Genomic DNA, 9215 nt, shown 5'->3' with positions numbered 1-9215 from the left:
ATCTCATCATCTCGCTTCAGTTCCTCCCACCCGGGAACAGATTAATTAACACACACACACTGTGTCCTGACCCCGTCTTCTCACACAAACTCATTACCGCCTCAGACTTGCTCCCGGCCCTCCAACGTTTAGGATACATTGGTCTAACGTTGTGGGAGAACCCAGTGATGACTCACATCTGACAAGCAGAATAAAGCCCTTAACAAAGGATGATAATTGAAAGATGGGATTCAGACCGGTAGCCATTGATAATGCAAATGAAAAAGGCTGAGCTGCCTTATTGAATATCTTGTGAGTTTTCCGAGCTTACCAAGTCTATGCAGCTATAAAATTATCTTTCAGACATGATCAATTTTTTTCTTTCAACACTGTAAGTGTTGATGAATGCTTTAGGCTCGGTGATGGACTCGGGGGTGAGGATGGTTGGGGGCGTTAATGAGATAGTTGACACTTTGGGGGTTAATGAGGGGCTGGAGGGAGAGGGCTAAATGATTGGACTTCTGCTCGAATGAGCATTATAGTGGCTGCTAGAGCAGAGCAATGTAGAAAGTGTGGATCTGCTATAGCCAATTATTTAGCATGAAAAACACAAAACTCCTCTCAATTGTATTTTTCTGCGATAATAAAGAGGAGATTAGATGTGTTATCCATTGTTCTTTTGTCTTGACTATCCTTGAGGGCTGGGTAGTTATAGACGCCGATGTGCCTCAATGCTCCTAAAACAAAGTCAGCAGTGAAGGGGGAAGAAAGGAGGCGGACAGGACAGGGATAGGATAGGAGCAGAATGAGTCCCCCCACTCCTCCACTCCACAGATCTCCCATCAGCTCTTGTCATCCCTCTAATGAATATCAGTTAAATTGCTCTGTGGATCTGAGGAGTTTGGATGTCAATGTGATTTGTGCAAGTGTGGCGGATGGAGGGGCCCAGACTAATGAAAGGCGAGCAGAGCCTGACAGAGTGATGAGCATCAAGCCCATCAGACCAATCACACAAGAGTGGCTGACAGCACCGACAGACCGACAGCTGAGGAGGAGAGGCTATGTATTTAGGAAAACAAAATGGCTGCCAAAATAGTGGCGGATGTCTTTAGAGCACATTGATATATATTGCTCCTGTCTTCGTGTGCTTGTACAGTTGTGTAAACTGATACAGGCTGCTGTGTCACGAGTATGCAGCCCTGAAAAGCCATAAATTGTGATTTCAGTAAGATTTATAGAAGCCGACTCTCTCTTGTGTTTTTAATGCTTTGCGTTAATCAGAGGAAGTCTTAAAAATATCAACAGGTTAAGTGGATAAAATGGTTTAATCACTATTAAAAAGGAGCAACAAATCAAATGTTCCTCTAAGTCTCTTTGGCCTGACATAAATTGATTTTTTTTTTAAAAAAGTTTTGAGGCTCCCGAAATCCTTGCGTGCCAAGACGGAAGACGTGTTGTCCATTCATGCAGCCTCCATACCAAAGGTGACACGATGTCCTCTGACAGCAGTGCAGGAGTCATGGGTAGAGGTGAAGCTAGCTTCACCTTGGACCTCTGACCCCAAGTCTCTAATGTATGGGAGAAATCACGCACCTTTATGACAAGCAATGTAAAGGTCACTGTCCTGCCTCCGTTTGTGCCAGAGAGGAAACATCGCATTTCATCTCTACAGCATCAACTGTAATGTATGTAGATGGCACAAACAAATGAAGCAAACAATAACACGCTTAAGGTTCGTGCGGGAGAAAGTGGGGAACGAGGTGGAGACAGAGACACCGAGAGAAAGAGACAGAGAGGTGAGTTTAAGGTGGTCTGATTTCCAAATGTGCCTTCACTAGTGGATGCGGGTTTTCATGCTGCTGCGTTGCAGTGCGCTGCTGCCTGAGATAGCTGTCAGAGGTATTTTGGTGTGATATCTGACAGATTTGCTAAAGATACTCGTCTCAGGGCACTACTCTATATATCGTTAGTTTAATGCACAATGACATGACCAATTATAGCGAGCTCCATGCTCAAATAGCATGTCAAAACCTGTGTATCAATCCATTAGATCCTGTCTCCCATCACATTAAGTGGTACCTTTAGCTATCTGTTCGGCACGTAAAGAAAAATGCTGACAGAATGGAAAATCTGCCCGTGCTGTTCACAGAGCTGATGTCTTTTGGAGAAGGAGGCTGTCTCTCTCTCTCTCTCTCTCTTTTAGCTCCTTCTTTGTCTTTCTGTCTCTCTCTTTGCTGCTCTCTCTCTCTCACTCGCTCAGCCACGAAGCGCAAAATGCATAAACAATACATCTAGATAATGGCCTGCATTGTTTACTTAGCTCTGAAAATGTATTTGTGCAAAACTCTAAAATGCATTTAGGAGGAATCATTCACTCTGTGTAAAGCCTTGTTGACATCGGGGTGCTCTCAAAAGCGGGGAAGTGTCATAACAACATCATATATCACTGTATCAATTGGAATAAAAGGATGTGATGTATATTACTTGGAAAAAAACAGTGAATTTGACCAGTAGTTGATCTCCCAGTCTCCCTGCACCGACCTGCTTTGTCGGCCATGACAGTGGGTGGGAGGAGGTATGTGATTTAGTGCAGTTGGTCCTAACAACCTCTGTGTCCTTGTGACGAGGACACACAGCCTCAGGGCGCTGGCATGGAGGATGTGCCTTGGACCGCCTGGCACCTCGCCTGGCACCACGCGTGGCAACACGTCCACACTCTGCCGCCCTTCTGATGGATTGGCCTGTCTCTGGTGCCACCTTCATGAAATCACTTTTTGATTTGTTGTCATGTTTTTCTCCTCTTTTTTTTCCCTGCTACTTGGGTTTTTCACGGATAAGAACACCCTCTGGTCAGGTATTACAAGAGTGATTAAATTAACCTTCAATAAATCAGCATAATAGAGCATTACCTGTGAGTTTGTGTGCGTGCCTGCCCGACAGTATGAAGGTGTGCGATCAGGAGGTCAGCATCAAATGTCCATCCATGACTACGACATGAAACACAGTTGCCCCGTGGCTGAAGCTGCTCTTTTCAATGTGCCATTTCACAGGAAACACATCAATAAGGCGCGATTACAAGGCTGACAAAATTAATCTCAACTGTCATTTCACAGAGCTCGGGTTTGAGAGTGCTCTGATCAAGTTACATTAGTGTGAAGCTACTGAATGATTTGGAGTGGAATCAAAATCTATTTGACTTCCCTTCTGTTTGGCTAAGGCTTATTATCACCGAAAACCATTTCCTATCAGATACAAATGACATTTGAGTGCGTTTTAATCTAGGTTTCTGTATTTATTTAATACATATAATGCTATAACTACAGAGTTTAGTTATATCAGCTACTAGTGTAGGAACTGACATCTGAGGCAGAGAACTAGTAGTATGACTTTTAGTGTGAGTGCACATAGGGCTGCAATGCAAAAAGTCCATAGTCCTTTAAGTGGAGGTGGAAGAAATATTATAATATATTAATAATACCTGAGTAAGAGTCGAACTACCACACTATACAAACACAACATTACATGTAATATACCTGGATTTAAAATGTTACTTAAAGTTAGAATCTGTGAGATTTTATTAACACCAAAGCCTGTCCGTGATTCAATTTATGTTCAGCATTTTTAAGCAATATCATTCAATGCATTAACATTCTGTAATTTGTTCTCTATGTAGTTGTTTCCATTGTTAGTGGGAGAGCATTTAAATTTCCTTCACACACAGGGATTCACAGGAAACTTTACGTAAGTAACCCAGTGTTACTGTTGTACTGTGTTCCTGGTCGTGTTAAATTGCAGGATTACTACTTTAAGTATATAAGTATTACCACTGAAGTATTATTGCTCATGTATTTTCATGTAAGCAGCATTTTAATGTTACAGGAAGATCCCACTTCTAACTAACTTCTATGTGCTGTTTATTGGATTAATCTGTAACACTGAATCACATTTTACAAAGTAATCTCATGGTTTACGTGTAAAATCTCAGTTTGAAAAGTAACTAGTAACTATAGCTGTGAGACAAATGTAGTGGAGTAAAAAGTACCATTTTCACATGAGTATTGTACTGAAGGACTGTCATATATTCAATTGTAAAATTTCAGTTTTTTTAATCACAGTTAACAATGCAGGATTCTTCTTCTGATAAATGTCATTGTCTCGAATTATAAATTAAGTCACTTACTGACTTTACTGAGAAAGTGATGACTAAAACAAAATTGTTCTCAAAACAAGCAGATTTGGCAGACTTTGTTTCAAGCTAAAGGAATATTTTGACGACTGAGCACTTAGCGGTGTGATTTGTTAAGATGGATAGCTTCTTTAACAGAAAGTCACAAACACAATTTTCAACACAGAGCTTACTGTTTCCCGTCATGAAACTCATTCCTGACAGAGAAACAAGCTAAACCTCAGACAACTCATTCTTTCCATCTGGGCCTGTCTTCAGTGTCCTTCATGAGCAAATCTTGACAGCTCTGTCCATAGAAGGAAGGCAAACTCAGGACATCTGCTTCTCTGCTTCACAGAGACATGGCAGAGATTTTGACACAGGGTGTCAGGGTAATCTGACAAGACAAGCCTCATGTTTTATCGGACCGTTCAAAAAATGTGCCGCCGTCGCTCTGGCTTGTGTCTTCCGTACATCATTCTGTCTTCTCCTTGACTGTTATGCATTGCGTAGGTGGCACTGAAATGGAATGTCCTGTAAAACAGACCAAAGAGGGGAGAGAAGGAAAGAGAGAGAGAGAGAGACAGAGACAGAGAGGGAAGAGAGAGAGAGAAAAAGAGGAGTCAGACCCGTGACCTCTTCGGCCGTGCGATGTGTCTGGAGCTGGCAGGGGACGCAATTGAGAGTGACACTCCTGGTTGGAGCTGCCAAACTGCCACTTCCTGTCCTCTTTATTCACACATAACAGGAGTTTAAGCCGGACATCTGAAGAGCGGAGAACAGACATGTGTCTCCTTGTACAGCCATCGCTTCTGACTGTCATTATTGTGGTTCACGACCACGACTGTCAAAATCACAGTCCAACACCCATCTGCCAAACAAGGACAGAAAAAAGGGGGGAAATGAAAGGAAATCAGTGTGATGGGTCAAGATATGAGAGTGTGTCTTTCTTTTTCTCGTAATTGACTGAAATATGAAACTTTCTTCATCATCATTGTTCCCTTTGTTCAACACTTTATGCCTCCCTCTGGTGTATCATTGGATTTGGGAGTCCTCAGTGGCTCAGTGCGATCAAATTGCTGTAGAATTGGAGAAATTTGACTCATAATTTTGATGTTTTGTGTTGAATAACCCTTTAACTTTGTTAGGATCAAGTTTGTCACTCCTCCTCCTCTGCTCTCTCCTTTAATGGCTTTGTTTTTCTCCTTCCCAGCATCCCTAATAATGCTTGCGTCTGAGATGGGTCACTTTCACCAATACAAATAAGATTCAAAGTCATGTGTCCAGCTCCAGGTTTTCATTGAATTCTGTCCCCTCAGGTCAAGTTTGTTTTATTTCTCTGATATTCCTGTCCTTCCTGCCTTTGTCTTACAACTATATTCATCTCTGTATCTGCTCTTTTCTCTTTTTTCTTTCTCTCTCTTTCCGCATAGACACACTCTCTCTCTCACTCGCACACGCGCACACATTATCCTTGGGCTATTACCAGGATAAGTCAATTTGATCCATCCAAGGCAGTGGATGTCATTTTATTCATATATTTTCAAGCCTAGTGACTTTATTAAAGGCTACTGCTTCAATCTATCCTGAATGGATGAATGCACCCACTGATGAAACACAGGAAAAAATGAGGCCCACACAGCCTGAAATGACCACAGCCAATCAGCCTGTCATTTTCAAACATGTTCACAAATTCTGTATTTTATATGAAATCGAAAACAGCTTGGTGGCTCTGAAGCTTTTGGCACAATGTTTTCTATTCATCTGTGAGTGAAGAGACAGAGAGCTGCCTGCCCGCCTTCCAATGACAAGAGAATGGCTGTTGAGACTTCCAGCTTGGGGGAAAAAATTAGATGTTACAGTCAGTGGAGGCACGGAGCAGAGAAAGTTGGAGACGAGACAAAAATGTGTCTATTCATGCCAACTGGTGTCCTGACCCTCCTCCAGGCTGCCATTGCCTTCTGTCAGTAGAAGGAATTAAAGGGCCATTCACCAGACATGAGGACTTCCACTTCTTTTCCGACCAGGCCTCATCCATTCTCTCCCACCCTGCTCTCACTGCTTTTCAGGTCTGTCTGATACCTAATAGGTGCTGAAAGAGTCAACTTCCCACAGAGGTTCATTCAGGAAAAAAAGCGGGCCCTGTCTCTTTAAGGTGAATATGGAAATGCCAGAGTGCACATAGCCAGTTAGTCTTCCAGAGCAGAGGGGAAGGTCATATAGAGTTCAGAGTGAGAGCGATGACTGATAGCTGTAGAGGGACTCTGGTGTCTGCTGCTGCACCTCAAAGACCAGGCTTCACTGGATGTGAACAGGTCAGACTAAGCTGGGACCGGACCAAGGACGGCCAGGGCTAAACTTAAGTCACAGTGCACTGAGTTCTGCTCTTGACCGCAACAACAACTCGCACAAACTCCTGTTCTTTCTCTGGTGAGATATGTCAACCTGAAAAGCTCAGATGATATTATAGCTGTCAGCTAGCTTTTCAGATGTAAAAAAGTTGACCAAACCTGAACTTGAACTTACATAAGTTTGCTGAACACCAACACCCGATCAGCCTTCTCCTCCTGTCATTTCCAGCTGAGAGATGACGATTTTCTGTATTAAACTTCCATCTTAAGAAGTGGCTCATGAGAAATCGATCACTGAAATACTAAAATTCTACTTAGTAGGAGATTCCAGAATTTGTTAACTTAGGTCTTATTCTCATATTTTGTCCATAGTACTTTATTCACAACCCTGTGACAGAGATATGGGAAACATATTTGCTAAAGAGACACTTCACTTGTGGCAAGCCCCCTGCTGTTTTCCAAGAAAAAGCTTGGATTCACAGAATCTTTCATCCAATTGAAAGTAAAGACATAAAATAGGCCCCTAGATCCATAGAAAAACCCTGCACCTGTTGTAGTGTAGATATATAGCATAGCAAATCCACTTTATGCCAAGGAAGTGACCGTTTATAACACAGTTACATTTGGCAGAGGGGGCTCTGCTCTTTGATGGAGCTCTCAAAGAATTCGAGCAGCAACGAGGGTTCTGCTGGGACAACTGCAGCCCTCGTCTCATCATAGTACACCATCATAGCTGTGAACATACATCATCATTAGATGTTGGTGGAGGAGTTGCAGCAACAGCGGCAGCAGCAGCAGCAGCAAACAGTGTTCCATGAGGAAATCAGCAGAGTAATAGTAGTCAAACAGATGCATAATACTGTGCATAAATAAAGAAGCTGGCACCAATCAGCTGACGTAATATTTAATAATTTAAGTATTGCATCAGCTCTAATACTGAACTAACTCAAGGCTCCATTTTATGGTCAATTCCCTCACTATAACTTTCTTGCTGTATTCATGTGCACGACGGTTTGTTTATGTTAGTGTGAGGCCGTGTGTGTGTGTACTAGAAGATGGTTGTGTCTCTCTAGACAAGGCAGGTTTGACCTACTGCAATTATTTGCTAAAAAGAGACTCCAGTTGTAGCTAATGGCTGTGCAAATTAACCAACTAATGAATATGGTGTAAAATGTTGAAAGTGGATGACTACCTTCCCCAACTGAGATCATACACACACACACACACACACACACACACACACACACACACACACACACACACACCCACACACAACCTTTAAATATACAGCTGTTCCCAGAGTCTGAAAACCTAGTGCAGGAACTATGCTGTGCTGTTTGCCACAACAGCTGCACAGATTTCCAGATTTCAACTTCTGCCGGACTCAAAGAAAACATATTGGGATGCTTTCTCTCAAGATGAAGTTTTTCAGAGAGTCCAAAGTGGCTTGAGTGCTCTGAATCAGTCTGTATTTCACAAATCTTTCAAATGGAGGCAGTGAGATGATAAAACATTGGGGAAAAGTCTCTAAATTTTCCTTTAAAAAAGACAGACATATCTACTTTAAAATGATGTGTAGAGTTCAAGTAGTTGATTGGTATTACACTGAGACAACTACAAAGAGAGTAAATTGAGAAGTTTAGCACCACCCACAGACGGTACTGAAAGTGAACACACAGAAGTGGAGGAACATCACAAAGAGACATTGCATCTGCAAGGTGACCGAAATCAAGCTTTGATGACATCCTGTGGTCGTCTCAATGCCTTTCCTGTTTGACTTAACCACGCAGAGCTATAAACCAGAGGCTCCCAAAGCTGTAGAGGAGAGAGATATGTGCTAGCGCATGTGTGTGTGTGTGTGTGACAGTTACAGAATCTAAATTCATCTCCTCGTGCCTCGGAAAGCTTCCCGCAGCCCTCCACTGCCTCTTCCACCCTCCTCGACTATCAGAGCAGTATCGTTTTGCAAACCTCTGCGGTGATGTTGTCAGGCTTCTCTCTGTGAAGTGGCCCCAGCCATAAAACAACAGTGACGTGAGTGATTGATCCAGCAATGAGGATGGCAATACTCCTCTGCATCAATATGAAGGCAGCCTGCGGGACTGGAGCCCTTTCAGACAGCTCTCTGTTTCTCCTCAGAGGAAAAATCCATACACAATTGATGGCAGTTCAAAGAGAGGCTTTATTGTGGGATATCAAATAAAACATCAGAGAACACAGAGAATGGGAGAGAGAGATAGAATGAAAGAGTGCACGTGAGTGAGTGAGGGAGAGAGGGAGAGAGTAAGGGTGTGAAAGAGGGGGAGACAGAAAGAGCGATCTGCATTTCCGCTTTATCTCCTTTTTGCACCTGAATGGTAATGAACTGGCTTAGATGAAATGGAGAGACTTCATCGTTTGCAGAGGACTTGCAAACAGCATGTGGATGTCAACAATATCTATGGCACAATTACACTATATGATACTACACAAAAAAACGGTATGCAGATACAGAGACCAGGTGATTGTATGCGAATGAAGACAACCCAGATAGGTCGGTAAAGGTGTTAAGTATTTATAGGGTTATTTCAGGGTATAAGAGAGAAGTGCAAGTAAGAGGGAGAGATATCAGTCGTTTCCTGTCTGTTCTCTGCAGCCTGGCCTTCGGCAAACCCCGTTATGATTTCATCAGCGCTGCTTCTAATCCACTTACTTAATGAAATACATAATTAACACAGCTT

Source organism: Seriola lalandi, unplaced genomic scaffold (genome assembly GCF_002814215.2).
Source record: "Seriola lalandi dorsalis isolate HSWRI2012SDOR001 ecotype SW California unplaced genomic scaffold, Sedor1 jcf7180002054553, whole genome shotgun sequence".
NCBI classification, from domain to species: domain Eukaryota; kingdom Metazoa; phylum Chordata; class Actinopteri; order Carangiformes; family Carangidae; genus Seriola; species Seriola lalandi.
Note: the sequence above shows the minus strand (reverse complement) of the source record.